Here is a 12142-nt window from a genome sequence, read left to right as displayed (position 1 = left end):
GGCCGCCCCGCCGGCCCGGCCCCGAGCGGCGGCCCCGGGGTGGGCCTGGGGGCGGCCGGGGCGGCGGGGGCTCCGCGGGCGCCGGGCGGGGGGCGGAGGGAGGCGGGCGCGGCCCGGCCCGGGAGCCGCCTGCCTCTTTGTCTGGCGGCCTGAGGGCTCCGCCGGGCCCCCGGGGCCGGGCCGGGCTGGGCCGGGCCGGGGCGGCGGGAGCGGCCGGCCCCGGGCGCGCCCGGCCCGGCCCGCGTGGGGCCGCCTCGGCCACTGCCTCCGCCGCGGGGACTGGCGGCCCCGAGGGGGCGAAGCCGGCGGCGCTGGGTTGCCCGGGACGTGGGCACCTGGGGCTTGGCGCTCGGGACCCGCGGGTGCGCGCCCCGGGGAGAGAGAGAAGTCGAGCAGGGTGCCAGGTCAGCTCTGCCCGGGCACCGGGGGGCACCGGGGTGCCCTGGGGTGCAGGTCGCGTGCTTCGTGGAAGCGCCTGCCCGGTGGAGTCAGCGTGCTGGCCTCGGGGTGCAGCGTGGAAACTGAAACCAAAGGAATGGTCGGGGCCTGCTTTGTGTGTGTGTTCCCACTTGCAGCTTGTTTTCAGTACACATACGCTCGCTTTAAAGCCGATTGGACTGTGGCGAGCTGACTTCTGTTCAGAAAGAGGGGCCGAGACCACAGTCCCTCGGAAGGGGGCTTGGTAAGGAGGAAATACTTTTAGGTGCTCTCTCCGGACACTGATTTGCTGTCTCCATTCAGGCAAGTTAACTTTTTGAAGTTCAAGTTCTTGCTGGAAAAAGGCTTGATGCAGTCAGTAAATGACCCATGTAAAAGTTATGTGCCATTTGGGAATTAAAGGTGCATTGTTATTTATTGTGCAGAAGTCAGCGGTTAAACATTCTTTTTGCATAGTTTGCTTTTATCTCCCAGACCCACCCAACTTGTTTAAATTTTGTCTCACCGACTTAAATAAAGCCTGAGGCCTGGATATTGCTACCTTTTGGCTCCAGCTTTGAACTAAGGAAACTTTCTGAATGAAGCACAGTTTTTATCTGGGAAAAGGTTTGATGTCAGTGAATGATCCTTGTCAAGTTATTTGCTATTTCAGAATTTAAAATGGCATTGATGCATAAGTCGTTGATCAAAAATTCTTTTTGCATAGTTTCTCACATCTAGACCCACCCAACTTGGTTTACATTTTTTTCTCACTGATATAAAACCATCAGATTTGATCCAATTTCAGTCTTAAACTTTTAATTTAAGGAAACTATAGATAGGTTTATTTTTCTTAAAATTTTTTTTTCCCAAAATCTAGCGAAAAATAAAAACTTAACATGAAGCCACTTATATATTAGGCAAGAGTGACATTGTTTTGCATTTCTGCTGGTCTTTTTAATGTCTGGTTTACTACAGAACAGCTGGATTATTAAATCTACTTCTAACAATCTTGTGTTATCACACTACCTAACCTCCACTGTACACGTGTGCTTTTTTTTAAGCTGAGAAATGTGTCCTATCAGTTTACCATACAAGTGAAATTTCCATATTATAAAGGGACCCATTAAAAAAAATACTGATAAGCAGGTTGAATCTTAATTTTTTATAGAACCCAACTTTTTTCCCAAAATTTTGGAATTGAGCTGCAAAAACATGAATAAAGATTTCACAAGCTGCATCGAATCCTGGAGACTCTGGAAACTTTGAAAATATCTTAAGTGATTAAACTTAATTTTTAATCCCACAACTGTTAGTGTACATAAGTAAAACTTGAATTCCATACTAGGTATGCTTGTGAAGTCTGTAAATGTAATTTTTGAAGATAGGACACTTAGAAAGCACTAAAGGAGCTCCAGGTTTAAAGGAATCCTCTAGTGATAACGTAGTTGATATTATACTTTTGTAGTAAATATACATACCCTTATTGTTAAGAGTTCCCTATTCTTTAAATCAGTCTTGAGTTTTCTGGTTTCGGGAGGCAATTGTATGATAAATGTGAAAATTTGAGGCCTGACTTCGGTTCATTGATTTTGAAATGAAGCTAAATTCATTTCCAGTTGTTTCTGTGAACTCTAGAATGATTCTGTCAGCCCTCTACTGTTCCATCAACAGGAAGCATCTGGTCATTCTTCATGTAATTGTTAGAAAATGCCAGGTATATTTTTGATTTTTGTTGTTCAAATGAAAATAAATATTGATTGAATATTGGTTACTTGAATTTGATTTGTCTTTCCTTCTACACACATCCCTGCCCCAATCTCTAAATGTTTATAATAGCCCTCATCACCAATAGAACTTTTTTTTTTTTTTTTTACCCTTAAGTACCTGGTTCATCAAACTAGTAACAGATAAAGCAAAACAAACTAGTAACAGATAAAGCAACAAAATTCCTCATAAGGAATTTAGGTCATTACATGAAATTTTGAATCATGAATTCATTTTGAGGGGATCGTATCTGTGCAAATGTAGGTCAACTCACTGATGGGTTCCAGCTCTTTGTAAACATTAAAAAAACAAAAGTTCTTGGCAGTTTAGTTTTCTAATCAGTGCTATTTCTTTGGCCCCATAGCTTTCCAACTACTGATCATGTTTCTATGGCAGCTCTGATGTGTAATTAACGTTAGCTTTTCTAAAGGGGATTGTTCCATCATGCTCTCTAAAAGGTGAATCTTAGCTCTTCCTCAGTGTTGTCAGCAGTGCTGTGTGCAGGGAAGATACTTTCGTATAATCAGCTGTCAGTTCACTGGCTGAACTCTAGTGTACTTTTTTTTTTTTTTTTAAAGATTTATTCATTTGCTTATTTATTTATTTATACAAGCACTGGGTACAGTCAGAAGCGCAGGAGGGTGAGAGAATTCACCAGAGCCAGAGCGGGGAGCAGAGCAGGCAGAAGGACCGAAGTACACTGCTGAGGGGAGCAGCGGGCGGCAGCAGACATGCGGGACCCTCCTCCTGTGGCCGGGGAGCAGCCAGGGATCGAACCGGAGCTGCAGAGGCTGCGGGCAGCTTCACAACCCAGCGCTCAACCGCTGCGCCACCAGGGAGGCCCTCTAGTGTACTTTTATCTGGGCTAAGTATGTCTATGACAAAAGTGTAGAGGAGGATGAAGTGATTTCTGTACTGAAAGTAAATCCATATGTACATAATACATTTGGAAATAAAAATATAAAACTTAGTCCTGGTTTTCTTTTTAAATGGGAATAATTGCAGAAACTTGAAGTTTAGGCCCTAACTTTCTGCAAAAGTGCTAACACACAAATAGAAACTGAAAAAGATGATCATTTTAACTGATTGTACATTTAATATGAATTGAAACAGGTATCATTAAAAAATGTTATTTTGGAGTTGGTAGAAGACCACATAGGAAAAAATGTGTTAGCCCTACTTTACTGTGACTGGTTTTGTATAATATATGGGCTATTAGATCAGTTTTTAGGTAACATAATATATTGTAAATGGGATCTTGCATCATTTCTCAATCATATCAGAATCACCTGGAGAGCTAATTAAAAAAAACCACAAAACAACACAGGCTCAAGCTTAAGCACGATAGGATCTTATAGACACTGAGGTTTAAAAATCACTGAACTTTAGATGTCTAGGGGATGCTGACCTTGGGGGGAATGGAAATGAGCAAAATGGGTGTTTGCCTAAAGAAGGAAAGCTCATCTAAGGATAGCTGTCAAGGTATTTGGAGGTCTAACACACAGTTCAGGTTTATCTGACCAAAAACAACTAGGATTAATGGATAGAAGTTAAAACAAGGCAGATTTCAACATTTTTAGAAAAAAATTCCTCCAAACAGTAAAGATTCCTTGTTTTTGGGTGGTGGGCTGTCCCCTCGACAACTTTGAAGTTTGAATTCTCTAAGGGAGAGAAATTGATGTGTTGAACAAGGATTTGTGCCAGTTACCTACAATTTTGAGATTTTGTGAAATATGTCTAGGTTTGCACATACAAAAGCTGAAGAGCAAAACTTAATTGAGTGAAATTAATTGGTTAGCTTAACTCGATCATAGTTCATAGTGTTCACCTTGGATGAATATTATGCAAGACTATTTGGTGAGGACTTTGAGGCAAGCTGTAATTTGACAGATTCAAAAGCCTTAAAAATGGGCCTATCTCCTGCTATGGAAATTACCATTTAAGGGAACTTACCTTGATAAAGTAAAACTGTGTGCAAAAGTGAGCTGATGGTCCCAGTCATAGCATTGTTTATAGTAAAAGCTGCGTATTAATAACATTAGATCCCCTTAGTAATTGTGAAATAGGTAATATCCCCATTTTTCAGAAGAGGAAACTGAGACATTAGAGAAATGAGGTAGCTTGCCCAAGGTAGCAAAGTTAAGTAAGTGGTAACGTACTTGAACACAAACAGTTTGTCTCCAAATCTAGTGACTGGATCATCATACTTTAAAGTCGTGGCAACTACCTAAATGTTTCACAGAATTGTTAAAATAGATCTCTAGAGTGTGGTACTGCCTTGCTATTAAAATAATGTTACAAGTAGGTAAAGACATGAAGAAATGTATTGGTTTTTATAGGGAAGTGAAAAAAGTAGATTTGGGGCCTCCCTGGTGGTGCAGTGGGTTAAGCGTCAGCACTATGAAGCTTTCCACAACCACTGCAGCACCAATTCCATCACCAGCTAGGGAGGTGACCCACAAGGTGCCGCAGACCTCTCCTGTCTGGCTTGCTGTTACCCTCAGCATTGTATTTCAGTCAATCCGCCTGTTCTGCTCCCCAGTCTCTGGTGAATCCTCTCACCCTCCCCTCCCACCTCTCTGGCCTGTACCCCAGTTCTTCTATGCATATATAAATTTAAAAAAAAGAAAGAAAAAAGTAGATTTAAAAACACAATTCCACTTTGGTTAAAATATATCAACATCTGGGGCCTCCCCAGTAGCGCAGCAGTTGAGTGCTGGGCTGTGAAGCTGTCCACAGCCTCCTCAGCGCCGGTTCGATCCCCGGCCGCCAGTGAGGGCCCCACATGGCGCGACAGACTTCTCCTGCCGCCACCACTGCTCCCCTAAGCAGTGTATTTCATCGGTCTGCCTGTTCTGTTCCCCGCTCTGGCTCTGGTGAATTCTCTCACCCTCCTGTGCTTCTGACTACCCAGTGCTTGTATAATTAAATAAATAAATCTTTAAAAAAAAAAAAATCAACATCTGGAAGGTTATATAAAAAATTGTTAAGTGGTTATTTCTGAATGTACTTTTATAGGTGATTATTTTCTTTTTGTTTATATCCAAATTTTCTAACTTCTATATTGAAATATTACTGTGTGTTACTTGTAATTAAAGGGATATTAAGATATTTTTATTAAAAAATTAAACAGGGGCCTCCCCGGTGGCGCAGTGGTTGAGCGCGGGGTTGCGAAGCTGCCCGCAGCCTTTGCAGCACCAGTTTGATCCCCGGCTGCTCCCTGCCACCGGAGGAGGGTTCCACAAGGCTTGCAGACCTCTCCTGCTGCCCGCTGCTCCCCTCAGCAGTATACCTCGGTCATTCTGCATGCTCTGCTCCCTGCTCTGGCTCTGGTGAATTCTCTCACCCTCCCGCGCTTCTGACTGTACCCAGTGCTTGTATAAATAAATAAATCTTTAAAAAAAAAAAATAAAAAAAATAAAAAATTAAACAGCATAAACTGAGAAGTTTGGATTTTATATTGTGCAGTTTATGCAAGCTGATTTAATAATTGCACATAAATGAGAATTTGTAAGTGCATGAAGTGTTTCTTTTTTTTTTTAAAGATTTATTTATTTTTATACATGCAAGAGCTGGGGTACAGGCCAGAGATGCAGGGGGTGAGAGGACACGCCAGAGATGGAGTGGGCAACGGAACAGGCAGATTGACTGAAACACAGTGGAAACAGCGGGCGAGACAGGAGGTCTGCCTCGCCACGTGGATTTCTCCCTGGCTGGCCGGGGATCGAACTTGTGCTGCAGAGGCTGTGGATTGCTTCATAGTGCAGTGCTCAATCCCCTGCGCCACCAGGGAGCCCAGTGTTTCATATTGTTTTAAAGTTTGATTCCTTATCATTCTAGAAGTAATAGTGGAACAGAGAAAACTGTCACTGACTCCTATCATCCTACCCTACGTAGTTCTCTATTTTGTTATGTTTTCTTCATCTAATGTGTATTATTTTAAATGTTGTATTTATCCTGGCTTAGTCACCCTAACTATGTGCCTTTAGGAAATTTTTCTGTGCCTCAGTTTCCCTTCTTTGTAAAAAGGGATATTTATAATACTTACCTTTTGGTGGTTGAGAGGCTGGCTGAGTAATTGTAATTGCATGTACCATAATCAGAACAGTGTCTGACACAAAGTTAATAGCTCAGTAAATGTTAGCAATTATAGGAATAGTCCGCTGTACAAAGCCCTAGAGTCTAATAGATTTTGGAATTAAATGATTTTTAGATTTAGATAAGGTAATAATGTCATGAAATCTTTCAACAGTCTAATGTAATTATCGTCCTTCAAACACATTACTATTTCTGCAGCAAAATGTAAACGTTTACACGAAATGGGTTAAGTGAAGAATATCAATAGCTTCATGTCAGTTCAGGTTACATTTTAAAGCCTAAGTTTTGGGTTTCAGAGCTTTTTTTGATTTTAAAATTGCAATTAGGAATTTGTAGCATATTTATTCAATTTTGATTCCTGTTTTACTTGACTATTGAAACACACTTTTTCATGTTAGTATAGCTTTCTAATCCATGGTGATTTAAATATTAAAAAGAAGATAACAGGGGCCTCCCAGGTGGCGCAGCGGTTGAGCGCTGGGTTGCGAAGCTGCCCGCGGTCTCTGCGGCGCCGGTTCGATCCCCGGCTGCTCCCCGGCCACCGAAGGAGGGTCCCACATGGCGCGCAGACCTCTCCTGCCGCCCGCTGCTCCCCTCAGCAGTGTACTTCGGTCCTTCTGCCTGCTCTGCTCCCCGCTCTGGCTCTGGTGAATTCTCTCGCCCTCCCGGCTTCTGACTGTACCCAGTGCATGTATAAACCAAACAAACAAACAAATAGATAAATAAGACATGCCTCTAGAAAATTAAAAAAAAAAAAAAAAAAAAAAAAAAAAGAAGATAACAGAAAATGTGCCTCTCCATTTCCTTTGATTAAAAAATATGCTACACTCAACAGTATTGTTGATCTATTGCATAGTGTAGAATTTTTTTTAGGACAGATTTGTGCATTCTAAACAGTGTTTTTCTTTCTCATTACAGTTGAGAGAGAAGGTATTTCTACTATGCTGGTTTACTCTAGCAGTGATTGTCTAAAGGAGCTGAGTGGAGGCCATTCTGGTATCTCTCTTTTAACTTGCCCCGACATTCTGTAGATGTGAAAACTGAGGTTGATGCTTGCCCGAGGTCATAATATTAATTATAGAACTGCACTTAGGAATTAGGTCTTTCTCATGATTATACTATTGGATATGCAGCCCCTTCTCATTTCTCTACTCTTTTGTGTCTACAGTGCTTGTCACATACTCAACCAGTAAAAACAACAACAACAACAAAACAGTGTCTTAGTTTCTTCAAGCTGCTGTAACAAAATCCCAGAGCTTATAAACAATAGAAATTTACTTCTCACATTCTGAAGGCCAGCAGGTCTAAGCTCAAGGTGCCAGCATGGTTGGGTTCTGGTGAGACCTTCTTCCAGGTTGCAGCCTTGTCTCTCTTGTGTCCTCACATGGTGGGAGGGATAAGGGGGCTCCCTGGTCTCTTTATAAGGGTATTAAACTTGTTCATGAGGGTTCTGCATTCATTACCTACTAATTAATGAATTACCTCCTAAAGATCCCACATCCTAATACCATCATTTCAGGATAGAAATATTTATCATAGAACATACTTGGGAGACACGAAACATACAGACCACACCAAATCACGCGTAAGTGATCAATTTAAAAAATTTCCCTTATATCTTAATTAACTTGTATGATTCTTTGATCTTTGCTTTACCTCTCTGTTCCTTTATTCATTCTGTTCATAGGGACTTCAGTTTCCCTCCCTTAGCTTATTCTTGTATTCACTAGATAGAGCTTGAATTTGACAGATGAATCACTTATATTTTTCTGGGGTCCCTGTTTGTCAAATCTTTCTGACATCTATTGCCTCTAATTTCCCCTCACAGGCCACAGCATTATTTCTGTAGAAAGGTAGATAGTTATGAAGATTTCTTGGATATTGTCAATTTATGCTGAGCAATTCCAATGGACCTTTGCTCCTTCCTGGCACTTTATTAATCTCCTATTTTTTCAGTTGTCGCACGTCTTCTTTCCCAAAAGATGCCATTGATATCTACTTAATTGGGGGAAAAAAAGTTAAGCTTGAATATTTTCTTTTATTACTACCATGATAACTTTTATTTTGTAAAATGGAATGGAAAGGATCTTTTGCTTTTCTAGAACCCTTGCTTTCACACTTAACTCATTATCTGCAATGTTTTTTCTGTCCTTTCAGGTATATACAGACTGTCATATTTTGAGAGAAAAAATAACAACTTTGATGAACTGCTGTGTTCATTCCAACAATTTTCCTCACTTTTCCTTTTTATTTCAAAATTAAGACCACAGTTGCTACTCTCAGCTCTTTTGCTGCTTTTCCTTATTTACTGCAGTCTTGTAATATCATTGTGAGAATATTGCTTCTTGTTGATGGCATTTACTTCATCCTGACTTTATTCAACCAACATATGTATTACTATTGATTTACACCTAGGCTGCTTAACATTCTTCCTTTGCCCGTCATGATAGTATACCATCCTGGTTTTCCTTTATGACCACTTTTTTTTCCTTTGCTGTTTGCTGATCCTTTTACCACTGTCATTGTTCCCATCAGTACTTAGCCCTCTGCTCCCCTGTTTTTGTCTTCTCTCAGGTGGCTGTTGTATATGCTGGTGGTTCCTAAGTGTGTGTCCTCCAGTTCTGTATCTCCAGTGGTTGACTGAATATTTCCATTGGGAAGCTCAAGGAATTTCCATCATTTTTATATTTAGTGTTACCTAACTTCCCAATCTTTTCTATTTTTTAGTTTCACCATCATCATGTTTAAATTTTAAAGTTTTCTGTGATGCATACTTCTCCTTTCATATCCACTAGACAGCAGAGTTCTTTAGATTACTTTTTACTATATCAGTTTGTGCTGGGATTTTGCATCGCCTATTATTTATTCTTTCTAACTTCAGAGTTTCCTTCTTCAAATGCATCCTTCATATGGCTGGCAGAATAATTTTCCTAAAACTAGTTTTGAACCCTTTGCTACTAAACTGAGCAACCAGAGGAGAGACCATGTGCTGTTATTGATCTTTGCTCTCTTCATTGTGCCAAACAAAGTGAATTGAACATGTGCTGAATAAATGTTTGAATAGATCACCATTTGCTCAAAATGTTGAATGACTCCCAGTTGTCTACAGGATAAAGTCCAAAGTCTACTTTTTGTCTTTCAAACTTTTTTCTTATTATATTACATTCTGCTTCCTCAACCTTACTCCTTAGCCCTTAACGTTTTCTAGCTAGTGTTTGCCCTAATATACCACGCACAGGCACAACTCCATGTGTTCTTCCTTTTCCTTTTCCTTGCTTGTCAAAGCCTATTCAGAAATCTTTGCCCTGTGCCAGGCACTGTTGTAATCTCTGGTGTTATAGTAATGAACAAAACAGAAGACAAAGTCTCTGTTTTCTTGGAACAGACATTGTTAGGGGTGGGGTAGGAGGAGGGGCACAGTAAACAAATGTCAGGTGGTAATGAGGACAGTAAAAAGATAAGGGGTTAGCATGGTGGGAGGTGGTTGCTATTTTAGGTGGTCAGAGAAAGCCTCCCTTTTTGGGTGTATTGGAATGAGGGAGTAAAGTATGCAATTTAAGTGAAGGACTTACTAGGCAGTGGAAACAACATGTGCAAGACCCTGAAGTGGCAACTTACTTGGCTTGTTCAAGTAATTACTAAAATTTATGGCTAGAGCAGAATGAATAAAGGAGAGTAATAAAAGAAGTCAGAGAGGGCCTCCCTGGTGGTGCAAGGGGTTAAGGACTGCACTATAAAGTAATCCACAGCCTCTGCAGCACGATTTCGATTGAGCAACCCATATGGCTAGGCAGACCTCTCCTGTCTCACCCACTGCTCCCCTCAGCAGTGTATTTCAGTTAGTCTGCTTGCTCTGTTCCCCACTCTGTCTCAGGTGGATCCTCTCACCCCCCGCATCTCTGACCTGTACCCCAGCTCTTGTATGCATAAATAAATAAATCTTTTTTTAAAAAAAGTTAGAGAGCTAGTAGGGAACCAGATTATGCTTCAGATGTCTTTTATCAAAGAATCCACCCTTGATTACATCATTTTGTTAATTTAAAGCGGCTCTGAACCCATTTAGCAACTATGAAAGTAGCTTTCAAATTATTTTTATAGTGACCCACAGTAAAATATATTTTATTTTTTTACATTATGTGTCTTATTGTGTGTGTGTTTATATATTCAGGAACAAAGGTTTCATGAAACTTGACTTTTACTACATTTGATATGTGCTGTTTTTTAAAATGTTGGCTTTAGCCCACTAAAAATGATTTCACAGTCTGCTAATGGATGATGACACACACCATGTGAAAAACTGATCTGTAGTGTATATCCACTTAAAACTGAAAAGTTGAACTATTGAGTGCCTTTTTTTTAATAGTGCACATATTCTCTTAGGTATAAAATATCTTCAGTTAAAGATTGTGATTTCAGTTTTTGTAAGCAGGTTTTTAGTGCTAGCTAGAGAGGACTTTTTTAATTTAACAAACTATTGAGTGGTGTGCTAGAAACAGATACTAAAATATACATAGGAATAAGATAGACCCTGCCTGGATTCCTGAGCCCTATGAGAGAGGAGAGTTTGTAAACATATCATCGGAAACCATATGCTAATTGCACAATGAGGGGAATTTGTTGAAAGAGGTAATATCTGGATGCTGGAAGGATATGAATTCTTGGTCAGGTACTGGGGTAAGGAGAAGACCTCTCAGGCAGATTAACATAAAAGGAATGGTATTATGAGATAGAATAGTATTGTGGGGGTTATTGTAGGTAACTGTATTGTTGGAGTATAGATCCAAAGGGAAAGTGGTGTATTGATGAGGCATTGACCATATGCTTAAAGATCTGAAGTGCATTGAACTCACTACTTATTCAGTGATTATGCAATTAGGTGAAAATTATATACAATCAAAATTGCTTATTACAAAGTTACCACATGGGAGGTAGAGAGATCATCTCTCAACCAGTCAGATGCAGCCAGTTTTTCCTCTAGTGATGAAACATATTGCTATTTCCTCAGTTGTGCCCTAGAGGAAGTTGTTCTATATTTATGGGCTATGTTGTACAAAAAGAAGCCTTTTTAAGTATTAAACTTTTCCCTTTTGCAGCGCATTTGAGAATTGAGACCTTTTGAGGAAAAGGGAGACTCATATTTCAGACTAATTTTAGGACTTACGTTTGTAAAGTAGAATGGTAGGTGGTCAATTATTTAAATTATTTTTCACTTCAAGTTATACAAACATAGAGCTAAATTCTACTATATTCTATAGGTAATTGGAACCATGATTATATCCATGATTTAGATATAATCAAGATATTTTAGTAAATTGGAGTAAACCATAGCTCAAGATTTTATGACAACATTCAAAATATGGTCTTTTAAAACAGACTGGGAGAGGGCCTCCCCGGTGGCGCAGCGGTTGAGCGCTGGGTTGCGAAGCTGCGCGCGGCCTCTGCGGCGCCGGTTCGATCCCCGGCTGCTCCCCGGCCACCAGAGGAGGGTACCACGTGGCGCGCAGACCTCTCCTGCTGCCCGCTGCTCCCCTCAGCAGTGTACTTGGGTCCTTCTGCCTGCTCTGCTCCCCGCTCTGGCTCTGGTGAATTCTCTCGCCCTCCCGCACTTCTGACTGTACCCAGTGCATGTATAAACAAAACAAACAAGCCAGCAAACAAATAAATAAAGCATGCCTCTATAAAAAAAAAAAAAAACAGACTGGGAGGAATATTTGATCATATAAAATAAACTACAAGTATAGATAGTGCACACCTACAAAGAAACAGAAAAATAGGAAAACAGGCAAAGAATATGAGTAGGCATTTTCAGAAGAGGAAATATAAGTGACTAACAAACATTTGATAAGATATGCAATCTCAT

The 12142-nt window shown here is 40.7% G+C and overlaps 1 protein-coding gene across 3 annotated transcripts in view; it reads left to right on the top strand.

Annotated features, from left to right (window-relative positions):
• GABPB1 (GA binding protein transcription factor subunit beta 1) overlaps positions 1-12142 on the top strand; it is a 62448-nt gene that overhangs the window by 541 nt on the left and 49765 nt on the right. The window lies entirely within an intron of this gene.

The sequence above is a fragment of the Talpa occidentalis genome, unplaced genomic scaffold (genome assembly GCF_014898055.3).
Source record: "Talpa occidentalis isolate TD23 unplaced genomic scaffold, MPIMG_talOcc4v2.1 talOcc4.11, whole genome shotgun sequence".
Classification (NCBI taxonomy): Eukaryota; Metazoa; Chordata; class Mammalia; order Eulipotyphla; family Talpidae; genus Talpa; species Talpa occidentalis.
This window is presented reverse-complemented; position numbering and strand designations above follow the sequence as displayed.